Source organism: Gopherus evgoodei, chromosome 21, assembly GCF_007399415.2.
Source record: "Gopherus evgoodei ecotype Sinaloan lineage chromosome 21, rGopEvg1_v1.p, whole genome shotgun sequence".
Taxonomy (NCBI): domain Eukaryota; kingdom Metazoa; phylum Chordata; order Testudines; family Testudinidae; genus Gopherus; species Gopherus evgoodei.
The window spans coordinates 11,271,853-11,285,498 of NC_044342.1; the positions used below are offsets into that span (position 1 = coordinate 11,271,853).

General features: G+C 44.1%; 1 pseudogene; it reads left to right on the top strand.

Moving 5' to 3' along the window:
- The first annotated feature begins 10,054 nt into the window (after positions 1-10,054).
- On the top strand, positions 10,055-11,379 carry LOC115638056 (annotated as a pseudogene).
- The last annotated feature ends 2,267 nt before the right edge of the window (positions 11,380-13,646 follow it).

Genomic DNA, 13,646 nt, shown 5'->3' on the forward strand with positions numbered 1-13,646 from the left:
TACATACAGGTATGAATAGAGTTCTTAGGTCAGTTTCTCAGTAGCGATGGTGAGCTTCAGAGCTGCAAAAAGGTCTTTCCAGAATCAGTTTATGGTCCAATGTCCCTGGCCAATATCAGGGTGATCCAGCTGGGACTGGAGACCTCAGTCTTGGGACTCAAACGTCCCCTGATGAAGTTTAAGCAGGTCTGAGATGAAAGAATCAGGGTCCACTGTTTTTTATAGCTCCCTGGCCGGCTGTTGTCAGCCTCTTGACAGCAGGTGTCCCTTCTCTGAAGAATAATGTCTTTGAGGTAATCTTCTATTTCCTAAGCATGGATTAACATAAGGCAATTGCCCATCTCCTGCTGTTTGCAGGTCGTTTATTGCATACAAAGAGAAATGAAGACAATGATATCACTACCGTCACCATTAATCTAAATGTTAAAATCTCCCGTTGATCTCTGAATTAATAGAATATAGCCCTAGACAGCAACTGTTTGGTTACATTGTCAAACTCTAACAATATATATGTAAACACACACAGAAATCCCACAACCATTATCTACTAATATGTCTCTAAAGGTTGAATCTGGGTCAATTAGCCTGTAAATTGCTTAACCTTTTCTGGCCCCGCGTCATAGACCCAACGTGAGATTGGTGTAGGAGGGAGTAATCAGAGCTCCTGAACACAACTTAAGGACCTCCCAATCTTGACAAGGCATCAGCCACTAGATTTTCTTTTCCCATAGTCTCATAGACTTTAAGGTCAGAAGGGACCATTATGATCATCTAGTATGACCTGCACAATGCAGGCCACAGAATTTCACCCACCCACTACTGTAAGAAACCCCTAACCTATGTCTGAGTTATTGAAGTCCTCAGATCGTGGTTTGAAGACCTCAAGCTGCAGAGAATCCTCCAGCAAGTGAACCGTGCCCCATGCTGCAGAGGAAGGCGAAAAATCATATGGATTATGTCCATATCAAACTCTTGCAAGGCCAAACTCCAGTGGAGTAACCTAGAATTGGTTCCTTTTGCTTTATGTAACCTCTCCAATTATTAGTGAACACGGAAAACTTCTTGTTATAGAAATAGGGCTTGAGTTGCTTTACAGCCCAAACAATTGCATAGCATTCTTTCTCTGTAGTTGCATAGTCATAAAGCATAAGCCTAGTTATAATGTCATTACCTATTAGAACATCCTCCAGAAGTGAATCCCGAATGCCTCCCATCAGTTCACCACTAAAATTGCCCCATTGCAGGTGGATCTTAGCTAAAGGGACAGTTACAGGAAACTTGCTCAGGGCCAGAACAGTTATATTCTTGCCTGCTGGTTTGTCCTCTCCTCGGACATAACATTCCTTATCCAAAGTAATGTCTGATGCTGGGTTGCACCAACCATGACAATCCACACCATTCACTTTTGTGTTCTTAATAAATTTGTCACTGCCCCTCGAAGACTCAGCTCTGATACAATTCACAAGGCCCTGTCCTTCCCCTATGTTCTCTGACTTTTGGGGCTCAGGAGACAAAGTTAACATTGACAGGGTTAGCATCTGCACTCCCAGCTATGGCACTGGCACTTAAAAGGGTGACACGAGGTCTTTTATCAAAGTTGGGGGTAGGCTTATTTTTAAATCCTTCCCTTCTTTTAAATTATGGTGAACAGTGATTACTCTTCCCATGAAGCTTATATCCTTCCCGAACCCTATTTTGCATATAAGCATCCACAATCTCTGTGGCCCTGAAGACTGAATCAGGTTATTGATCACAGACAGCTGCTCTAATATTGTCAGGAACAATGTGCGTAACTGTTCATCAAATATTGCTGCAGACATTTCACCAGGACCAGCAATTATTTGTTTTCAGATGATACAGCACAAGGCACGTTTTGTACAAAGAACATCACACTAGTGTGTAGGGTGAGAATCCAGGGTTCCTTTCAGTCCCACTATGTCTGGGGTTTGCAAAGGGAAGGTCCTGTTCTATCACATCCCCTCTCATTCATCCCCTTTTGCAGTACCTGCCTTTCCCATCTCTCTTCATACACACTTCTCTCCTGTCCTGCTGCCTTGTTTCGGAGCCCTCTCTGTTTGCAGTTGGAGAATAACCTTAGTGAGAAATAACATGGTTAGTTCTTTAACAAGAATCTGGCACTAGCCCCAGGGAGCTGGGTTAGGGCTTTCTCATCCTCTGAGTCTCTGAGTAACAAACTTGAGCACACGCCATTGGCGGGATGCTGGAGATGAAAAGGAGCAAAAAACCTGGACTTGACAGTGTAGCAGGTAACTAAATGAGTGATACAATCTGTGGATAACACAGAAATACCCTCATTAACACTGAGCATCGAGTGCAGCCCAGTGTCACAGACGATAAAATGATTAACTGAGGCTGGAGAAACAGTGTCACAAAGTCAGTCTAAGTTCACACGTCGCCCCAATGACAGGAGGATGCTATTTAATACACTGCTTATGAAACAATCTCACTTGGAAGAATGACTGGAAAGTAACCAGCCCTAGACAGAGGCAGGGAAACTCTCCACAACCTTAGTACTGCTAATGCGTCACCCTGATAGAGTCAAACAGGCTCCTGTGGAAAATGAGAGCTGGGAATGAGCCCTGTGATGACATGAGGGTGAGGTGGTAGCCTGAGTATCATGCAGTGGCAGAGAGTTCCATGGGCTGATGCCATTGCCAGACACACCCATGCGAGGTGGAGCCTGCAGGGTGGAGGCAACTATTAAGGATGCAAAGATGCTGATACATTCTGGCTTACAGAGAGAGCTGCATCTAATTTTTCTGTCTGGTGTGTTGGTTTGGGAGTATGCTTCTGACTTTGGGTGTAAGTGGTCCTGGGTTCAAATCCTAGCTGAGTCTGCTGTATGGCCTTTTTGCAAATGGCCATTAGGAAGCAGCTAGAGAGCTAGGATGAGCAGCAGACAGGTGAGGGTGGGCACAGTTGCAAAGGTGGGGTAAAGAGCTTAAGAAGGGCCCAGAAATGGAGAGGCTGTGACTGGGTTAAAAAGTCCTGCTCTGTTGTGCACTCTATTGGGTTCCTAACTCATGAATCTGAAAATGACTCTGAAGGTTGAAATCCATCCTCTGTACACACTAGTCTGTGAAATCTCTCTAAGGCTCTGGGGGGCTCTGGGGATCTCCAGACCCAGCAGTTTCCTGCTTTCACTGTGTTATCCTCAGCACAACACAGCTTGCCGGAGCAGGCCTGTGTCAGGTGCCCTCCCGGCGGAGGCCTGAGATGCACCAGAAAATTGGGTCGGTGTAACTATGTCACACAAGGAAGAGGAAGCTCCACAGTCCTGAGTGGTGTAGTTAAGCCGACCCAAGTCCCCGTGTGGACAGTGCTAGCTCAAGGGACAAATTCTTCCCTCAACCTAGATCCCCCCTCTCAGGGAGGTGGTTAACCACGCTGCTGGGAGAACCGTTAGGGATGGTATAGGTGCGTCTACACTGCAGTGCTAAAGCTGCTCAGCTGTGATCTTCTCGTGTTTTCAGGGTAGCCAAGCCCACATACAATCACACACACCGAATTGCATTGTTCATGCAGAGGCCCCCAAAGGAATTAAACAGTGATGTTTGTCACAATTCCATTAGCCTGGTCCAGCACATGGCCAGATGGTGTTATAGCTGTCACAGGCCGTGAGTTCGTATTCCCCTTCCTTGCCTCCAGGGGCAAAAGGAGTCCTTCAAACTGGTGAGTCCCTGGGAATTTTATCATTCACAATGAACACGGCAAACGAAAACCAAACCCAAATTTTCCAAATCACTGACTGGGGAGAAACCGCAGTCTGGCTGATGGAATTATTGACTCATTATTGCTCAGCCGACAAACAAGCACAACGAGTGGAAATGGAGTTATTGGTTAATTTCTGTGCCAGGTTCATTCTCCTCCTGGAGGCTCCAGTCCCTGCACTGGGATCTTCCAAGCAAAGGAACTTACCTTTGAAACAGATGAAAACTGTTTAATTCAAATGCTACGGGAAGAAAATGAAACTGAATGAAACCAAATACATTGATGTGAACTGTAAAGAAGCAAGACAGTGATTCCATGGTATAAATTGAGGTAACTAGAGGAGTGGTACGATCTGTTGATTACATGAAAGTAACCACACAAACTCTGAGTCTCAATTTTAGCCCGGTATCAAAGGTTAATGGATAATAAAATGATTAATTATGTGTAAAGGTTCAAACGAAGGCCTGATAAGACCACAGGCTGCCCCAGTGACAAGATAATATTGTTCAATTTGCCACTTATGGAACAACCTCGCTTTGCAGACTGACTGGCAAGAAGCCAGCCCTGAACAGAGGCAGGGAAACCCTCCACAGCCTTAGTACAGCTGGTGCATCATCCTGAGACAGGAAGGAGTCCTCTGCCAACCTGGGGCTGAGGTGTCAGCCTGAGTAACATCCAGTGGCAGGGAGTTCCATGGGCTGATGCCAACACTGGACACACCCATGACAGGTGGAGCCTGCAGCGCAGAGGCAGCTATTAAAGAAGCCAAGATGGGGGTTTGCTGAGTGAGCCGTCCCAGCTCAGAGAGGGCCTTATGCAACATTTTCTGTTTTGCTGTATTGGTCTAGGGGCATGAGTCTTGCTTTTGGTGCAGTAGAGCCTGGTTCAAATCCCACAGGTTTTGATTTTGCAAATTGCCTTTAGAAAGCAGCTAAAGCAGAGAGCTCTGGGGGGCTACAGTTACTACAGAGTGTGTTAGAAAGTACTGGTCTTTGGGTGCCTACCTCCATTAGGCTATTTTGCATGTGACTCTAACTGTACACATCGTCACATTTACACAATGGTGCGGGAAATGCCTCTGAAGGGTGATGCTTGGCAGCAATGGGATTTGAACTAAGGATGTAAATAGCGCTGAAAAAGTTAACCATTAAAACAATTACAATATTTTATTTAAATGGTTAATGGGCCAGCTGGCACGGCTGCAGACAATCCAGCCAGTGTGGCTGGGGCTGGCCAGCCCAGCGGTTAATGGTTAAGGTGGGTTAACCCATAAAACGAATGCTTACCTGATTAACATTTTACATCCTTAATTTAAATCTGTGTCACCAGAGACCAGAATCTCAACCCAGCCTCTTTGACTGCTGAGCTGTACGGCATTTATTCCTTGGCGAGTGGGCTAAGCTTTGGGCAGGTCTGCACTACGGGGCTCAGTTGACCTAAGTTACACAAGTCCAGCTACGTGAATAACATGGCTGGAGTCAAAATAGCTTAGGTCGACTTATTGCCGTGTCTACACCGCACTGGGTCGATGGGAGAAACTCTCCCCTTGACTTGCCTTATGCTTCTCATTCCGGTGGAGTACCAGAATCGACAGGAGAGTGATCAGCAGTTGATTTAGTGGGTCTTCACTAGACCCACTTAATTGACCCCCAGGGGATCAAACCCCATGCTTCAATCCCCTGGAAAGTGGAGACAAGCCCTTAGATTGCAGTTTTGGATGTAAAAGGTCTCATGTTTCTGTCCTGCGAGAGATCCATTTGCTGCACTCTTCCACGACCCCTTGATCTGGTGTTACACGTGGAAGGCCCCATGCCACCTCCTCTGAGCTGTCATTCATTTCTAACCTTTATCACACCCCCTCTCCTTCATCTCCTTTAAAGTCCCAGCCTTTTCTATCCTAGTGACATCTGTCCCAGCCTGTCGCCACCTCTCTGAGCCCTCTCTGGTTGCAGTTATACTGGCAAATAACTATATTAATTAATTAAGCAAATTCTTGCATTAGCGGCAGGGCACTGGATCTGGGGTTTTCCCATGTCCTGAATCAATGAGTATCAAACCCTTAAATGGGAAGGATGTTTTTATTCCATGATTTAACAGTTTGCTCTGCACTTTCCAGTTACTGCCGTGGAGAAGAATTTAGCCACAATTTGCTCAGGGGAGGCGATCACTGATAATGGATTTTCAGAGGCAGGCAGAGCGAAAACTCCGGCTGCAGAGATGGCCACAGTTGCAGTGTGGATAGAAATGAATAGCGCAGTAAGTGCCAGCTCTATGTCTGGTAGATTTAAGGATATGAGTCTTGGTTTGGGCAGATGTCAACTGGCTTCACGTGCCTGGTAAAAGTGGGCACCGTTCTCGTCTCACGTGTCAAGAATTTCAAAAGAGACAGAGTTGTTCTAAATGTAAAAGGAATTTTTTAAACCAAATTTCTTTATCCTGTTCCTGAAATGTCTGGGGTTTATCTGCAATGTCGCTTGCAGCTTGGGAGCAAAGGATAATTCTTCTGACAAAAGAATTGCCTAAAAAAGTCTTTTGTTTTGTGCAAAATAAACAAATCGTAGTTTTTTCTGGGTGTCATTGATAGAATAAACCCCCCTAAAGCCAGGATTGTCCCTTCTGGTTTCGGAGATGAAAACTATACTTTGTCAGGAAAATGTTTCAGTTCTTTGAAAATTAATTAATTTTTTTTGGTTTAAAATTTCAGGTTAATGGAAACTATCCCATGCGCTCCCGGCTGTGTAAACAAATAGAGCTGTCTATCCATCCCCATACACTCCCATCTATCTATCCAAATACAGCTGTCTATCCATCCCCATACACTCCCATCTGTCTATCTCTATACAGCCGTCCATCCATCCCCATACACTCCCATCTGTCTATCTCTATACAGCTGTCTATCCACCCCCATACACTCCCATCTGTCTATCTCTATACAGCCGTCCATCCATCCCCATACACTCCCATCTGTCTATCTCTATACAGCTGTCTATCCATCCCCATACACTCCCATCTGTCTATCCAAATACAGCCATCTATCCATCCCCATACACTCCCATCTGTCTATCTCCATACAGCCGACCATCCATCCCCATACACTCCCATCTGTCTATCTCTATACAGCCATCCATCCATCCCCATACACTCCCATCTGTCTATCCAAATACAGCCGTCTATCCATCCCCATACATTCCCATCTGTCTATCTTCATACAGCCGTCTATCCATCCCCATACACTCCCATCTGTCTATCTATACACAGCCATCTATCCATCCTCAAACACTCTCATCTCTCTCTATATACAGAACTATCTATGACTATATGGAGTTATCACTGGGGCATGGTTTCATTCACTTTTAATTGCCCTATGTTTTGATGCTGAAGGTTAGAGTCACACCTGGAGCGTGAATATTGCAAGTGCTGATTGCAAACACGGGGGTTGGGATACTGTTTTGCCAGCTGGTTGTGTTGGAGTAAAAAATTCCTGAGGAGAACTGTGAGTGTGTCAAAGAGAAAGCAGAGAGAGAGCGTTTCTTGGGCACAGAACCACCTGGAGGGGCTGATGTGGGGATTTCTGAACAAGGAACCTGCCTGATGCTTTTTGCTCCTACTGTGTTCAAAGAACCGGACTGCATGTGCATTCTTTACAATATACAAAACCACACCTAGAGTAGATCCATCTTGCCTCCTCAATTTCTCATCCTAACGCAAACAACCCAGCTCGGAAACAAGAGTTCAATTTGCTGTCTTTAACTGGAGCTTTTCTGGATGGAAGATGAGACCTCTTCAGGGGTGTGTGACAGCAGAGCCCACCTCAGACACTGACATGCAGGCTTGTGAAAAATGCCCTTTTGGCTTCTCTTGTGCAACCTCTTGCCCCTAAAAATGCACTGTGTTTCCTGACTGGTTAGTCAGGCTTTGCTTCCATTTTGATGCAGAGCACTCTCCGTAGACGCAAACATCTCCTGTCTCTGGCTGTGTCTTCAATGGCAGCGGGGGAGGAGTGGGCGTGAGAGAGGGAGCCTTTTTTACAACGAGGTGGCTAACTTGAGAACATAGCCCTAATGTAGACACAAGCAGGGGTATCTTTATCGTACTCAGTTGGCTTATCTGAAAGTTAGGAACCATTTCTTTCTTTCTTTCTTTCTTTCTTTCTTTCTTTCCCCACTAATCTGAGATGTAGGTGGGACTGGATCCCATTTGGGGCCCCTGACTGGAGTTCTGTGAATGGTAGTTGGAGTCAAATGAAGAGATTCTGGTCTGATTCAATGGGCCTTTATTGAACTACAAAGCTTTTTCTGCAATAAGCAGCAATGATAAAACCAGAAGCAGCACACGCTGAGATTATTGAGATCGGGTACCTGTGAATATGCTGACAGCTGAATAACTAATGTCGATCGTGTCCCAAATTCCTAGCGATTACAAGCAAGTAAACCCGAAAGCAGCATAAAATAAAAGGCCCAATCACTTGTGGCTCTACCAAATCAATTGACTTTGAGAGGGACAAGAATTTGGCCCCAGGCAATTTAAACTACAAAATCATTAATAACAACTCAAACCACAGCCTAGAGTATGAGGAATGGCTGGGACGTGTAGGGGGAAAGGGAATTTCCTGGGAGCAATTGCCTAGTGAGATCTGTGTCTCTGGGTGGCAGAGTAGGGCACATACTGTCTGGTTGCCTTCATTTTTTTTTCCTGCCTTTGTGTTAGGTATATTGTGGATAGCACAACCTTCATTGACACACATCGCCTTGATTTTGTGTCTGAACACATAGGGCCTGGTTCTGTGTACACAGTTCTTTGGACAGGAACCTTTAAAACAGAACAAACAAGCCTCAACCATCTCCTGTTCATGATGGGAGGTAGCCAGGGGAAGACTTAATAGCTACACTCCAAAGAATACAAGAATTCTTGTAATTATATGTTCCAAAAAATAGCAACTTTCTCCACCTGGGAAGCTGTTTAGGTAAGAAATGCTTAGTTGTTTAGACAGCAAATGGGACCATTTATCTTCTTTGTTGAAACCCCTTACTGTTAAATCCAAAAAACCTGCAAGCTACAATCTAAGATCTGGAACAGTTGATCGTATTTGAGGAAGTACTAAAATAATCACCCTTCGCCTTCCATTTCTAGACATGCCAGACTCTCTCATATCACAGGAGCATTTACCTTTCTGATCTTGTTCCAATGTTGGGGGTATAAATCTGCAAGCTTACCCCAGAATGATTTCGTACGGAGTTCATTTAATTCAGTGAATGAAAAATGTAATACAAATCAAACTGGCACCTGGAAGTCTCATTTGGCATTTCCTTCTCGTCTGCTGGAGCAATTCAAGAATAAAAAGGTCTCCTTTTGGCTAGCATCGGTGAGGCTTTTGAATAGCCCAGCTCCAACCTTCAGCACGGTTCGGCTTCTTTCTTCTGCTGAAGGCAGACAGTGTGGATATTCAGATCTGGGACATAGCTAGTAGAGGCTTCTTGATCAGCTGTAACTGGATAAAAACTCAGCATGGTTAGAGGACATGACCCCTGAACTAGTAAAGATGGCAAAAAGTTTGCTTGGCAAGAAGAAGGTTGATGATGAGGAGGAGATGGTGGTTCTAGAAGAGGGTGGCCACAGCAAAATCGCAGCCCTCCCATAAGGTTACATTTATGATTTTGTTTTTATTGTGTTTGTCAATTAAGGAATGTACTGAGGAGGAGATTGATGGATTGAAAACTGTGTTACAAAGATAAGCTCTCACTTTCAATGTCAGGGATTTCCTGGTCCTGTTCACAGGCAGGGAGCTCTGTAGGGAAGCATGTGATCTGGGTCCGTCTGAAAAGAGGCAGTCTAGAGCAAGGCGGGGTGAGTTGTGCCGCTCTGCCTTAAGGAGCAGCCTGCTTTGTCTCTTGCTGTTTTGAGTTCTTGTGTGTTAGGGCTTTGGATTCTAAGCAAGAGTATCTGTTTTTTTTTCTCCTAACTTCTCTGTGAGCATAGTATTGGATAACTCAATTTAAAAAGCACTTTTTTGGTCATCTAGAGACAGACTGAGGTGGTTGAAATAAACCTGTTCCCCAAACAAATCAGGGCCTAATTCACCATTGCAAAGTGCATGCTATGGGGGTATAAAACACTGCCATTTTAATTCCATACCATTTTATACACACGTTGCATTTATTTGCGCAATACAAGATTACAAGATGCAGAACAATGGTGAATTGGGCCTATATTTGTGGATTCTTACACCATCTGGGGTTTTCTTATCCTGCCTTTTTAAAACAAACAATAACTGAAATATTCCCTTTCTTTTCTGCAGCAGATGGCAGCTCTCACAAATTTCATGATGGCCACAGATCTGGACTCATACCAAAAGGAAGTTGTCGAGATGTGTTTACAGAGCTACAGAAACCTCCTGGCTCATTTAGAAACTGAAGACCCATCAGAAGCAGCTTGCAAAGTGAAGGAGGAATTGGAGTCATTTGAAAATGCCACACTAAATATTGCGATCACAGGAGAGACAGGTGCTGGAAAATCATTCTTCATCAATGCCATCCGGGGTGTGGGACACGAGGATGAAAACGCGGCTGCGACTGGGGAGACAGAAACAACAAGGAAGCCAACTCCTTATCCACACCCCACATACCCCAAAGTAACATTCTGGAACATGCCAGGAGTTGAAACACCAGATTTGCAGATAGACTAATATCCTGAAAAAGTAAACTTTGACAGCTATGATTTCTTCATCATTCTTCTGAGCGTTTCAAATCCAGACATGCTAAGCTTGCGAGGGAGATTCGGGGAATGGGAAAGAAGTTTTACTTTGTGTGCTCCAAAGTAGATGCTGACTTGTATAATGCCAAGAAGCAACGACCCTCCACCTACAAGGAGGAGGAAATCTTGGAGGCGATTAAAGAGAATTGCATACAGCACCTTGAAGCAGAAGGGATGATCTCTCCTAAGGTTTTCCTTCTCTCCAGCTTTGATCTAGAGAAATACGATTTCCATGACCTGGTGGACACTTTGGAACATGAACTTCTCAGTCACAAGAGATACACTTTCCTGCTCAGCCTGCCGAATATTTCTCCACAGACCTTATAAAAGAAGAAGGAAGCCCTAAATCAGCAGATATGGAAATTAGCCCTCCTGTCAGGAGCTGCCTCCAGAGGCATGGCTGCGATTCCTGGTTCTTATAGCAAAAGTCTCTGTCTTGCTTTTAATGTTCCCATCTTTCTGAAATGCATGCATGACTATTCCAAGAGCTTCGGCCTGGAGGACGACTCTCTTGCAAAACTCACTCAGCTCTCTGGAAAATCTGTTAACGACCTGAAAGCCATGATAAAAACCCCACTGGCCAAAGATCTAACAGTCAAATATGTGCGGGAATTACTGAGCCAGAGCCCGGTCCTGCTCAATTTGAAGTCAATGAGTGCTTTATTATCTTCTTCAATGGGAACTAAATTGCAGGTCATGACTGAGAGTTGGATGTTGGTAGCAGATTTTAGTGAGTATTGCGGGAAAGTCCTACCCGTGTTATGTGCCCTCACAGCTGGTGGAATTTCTTATAGTGCCACCAGCTTCGTGCTGCATAGATTCCTAGATGCTGTTGCTGAAGACGCCCAACAAGTTCGAAAGGTTGTTTTGGAAGAAGAAGGGAAAAAATCTATATAACAGCAAAGAACTGTCCATAAACTTGGGAGTGAATGAAAGAAACCGAACCCTGCTGAAGATTGGAGCTGGGCTATTCGAAAGCATCACTGATGCTAGCCAAAGAGAGACCTTTTTATCCCTGCATTCGCTCCAGCAGAAGAGAAGGAAATGCAAAATGAGACTTCGGGGTTATTGTTTGATTTGTATTCCGTTTTTCATTCACTGAATTAAATGAACTCCGTACAAAATCATTCTGGGGTAAGTTTGCAGATTTATATCCCCAACATTGGAACAAGATCAGAAAGGTAAATGCTCCTGTGATATGAGAGAGTCTGGTATGTCTAGAAATGGAAGGCGAAGGGTAATTATTTTAGTACTTCCCCAAATATGACCAAGTGTTCCAGATCTTAGATTGCAGCTTGCAGGTTTATTGGATTTAACAGTAAGGGGTTTCAAGAAAGAAGATAAATAGTCTCATTTGCTGTCTAAGCAACTAAACATTTCCTACACAAACTGCTTCGAAGGTGGAGAAACTTGCCATTTTTTTGGAACATATAATTACAACAATCCGACATTCTTTGGGGGCGATATTAAGTCCTCCCTTTGGGGGCCTGTATGTAGATAGACAGATGGGAGTGTATGGGAATGGATAGACGGCTGTACATAGATAGACAGATGGGAGTGTATGGGGATGGTGTGACTTTATTGACATGAACTGTGCGTATAGATCATTGTTGAAATCAGGGTCTTATAGTTGCACCAAATCTTGTAAAAAGGAGATCCAGTAAGCTGTCTATGGAAAGCTTATGATCTGCTGGTTATGATTATGCTATCTGTATTTGTGTATCAATTTGTAGCTGAGGTTAAGAACACTGGCTATGTACTTGTATCTCAATGTGTTTGATTCTAAGTAGCATTAGTGAAGCATTTGGTCAGGTTCTTGAGAAAGGAATTTGAAGATTAAGTGCCCAATCAAGAAACACTTAATCAACAATGGACCTTGAGAGACTCCAATCCACATAAGAAGTCTTCCTGGGACTTTCAAGATAGCGTGTGAGCAATGGCAGCTCTCCCTGTAAAGAACTGAGTCATACATGGACATGTGACTTGCCTATGTGACTCCAAACTCCATTTTGCTGCTGTGATTTTCCACAGTAAAGAACAAAGGGGTGTCCTTCCACATGGCAGAGGATATAAAAGGCAGCTGCATCTCCTCCATCTTGTCTTCAATCCTGCTTCTGAACTCTGGAGGAACTTTGCTACAAACTGAAGCTCTGAACAAAGGACTTAATGATCCATCCCAGCTGTGGATGTACTCCAGAGACTTGATTTGAACCTGCAGTTTACTTCATCACTGCTACAAGTCTGAACCAAGAACTTTTCCATTACTGTATGTAATTGATTCCATTTAACCAATTTAACTCTCATCTATATTTCTTTCTTTTTATGACGAAACCTTTAGCTTTTAGATTCTAAAGGATTAGCAACAGTGTGATTTGTGGGTAAGAACTGACTTGTATATTGACCTGGGTCAGGGGCTTGGTCCTTTGAGATCAGAAGAATCTTTTTTCTTTTACTGGGGTATTGGTTTTCATAACCAGTTATCCTCATAAAGAGCGGTGCTGGTGGTGATACTGGGAAACTGGAGTGTCTACAGGAATTGCATGTATGACTTATGGATAGCCAGTGGAGTGACACCAAAGTCCTCTCTGTTTGGCTGGTTTGGTTTGCCTTAATAGTAAAGGAAACCCAGCCTTGGGCTGTAACTGCCCTGCTGTAAGCAATTTGTCCTGAATTCATAGATTCATAGACTTAAGGTCAGATGGGACTGTTGGGTCTAAACTTTTGGTGAACTTTGGGGAGCCAAAACACACCCAGACTGGCTGTCTCTGGATAATCCTTCCTGAACCCTTTTGAACAAAACACTGACCTGCAAACTACTCATGACACCCCCTTTCTCAAGTAGCCATTAGCCTTTATCTCTATGCATTTACTTGTTAACTTGCTTTTCCTGTAAAATCTTGATTGATTATGCATGACCATTATCTTTTGTTAATCACTTTGTTTACTTCTGTGTATAAATATTGATGCTCACCCCTAATAAAGGGGCCACACTTAATCTAAAGCTTTTAGAGCTAAGGATAGTGTGAGCCCGTTGATCAACGCATTGGTGTCTGGTCTCTGACAGAATTGTGTGCCCCATACCAACTCCGCACGAACTCGGGTGCTGGAGAGGTGAGTGAGGACTTGCTTTATTTACCTAACAATTTGGGGGCTCGTCCGGGATT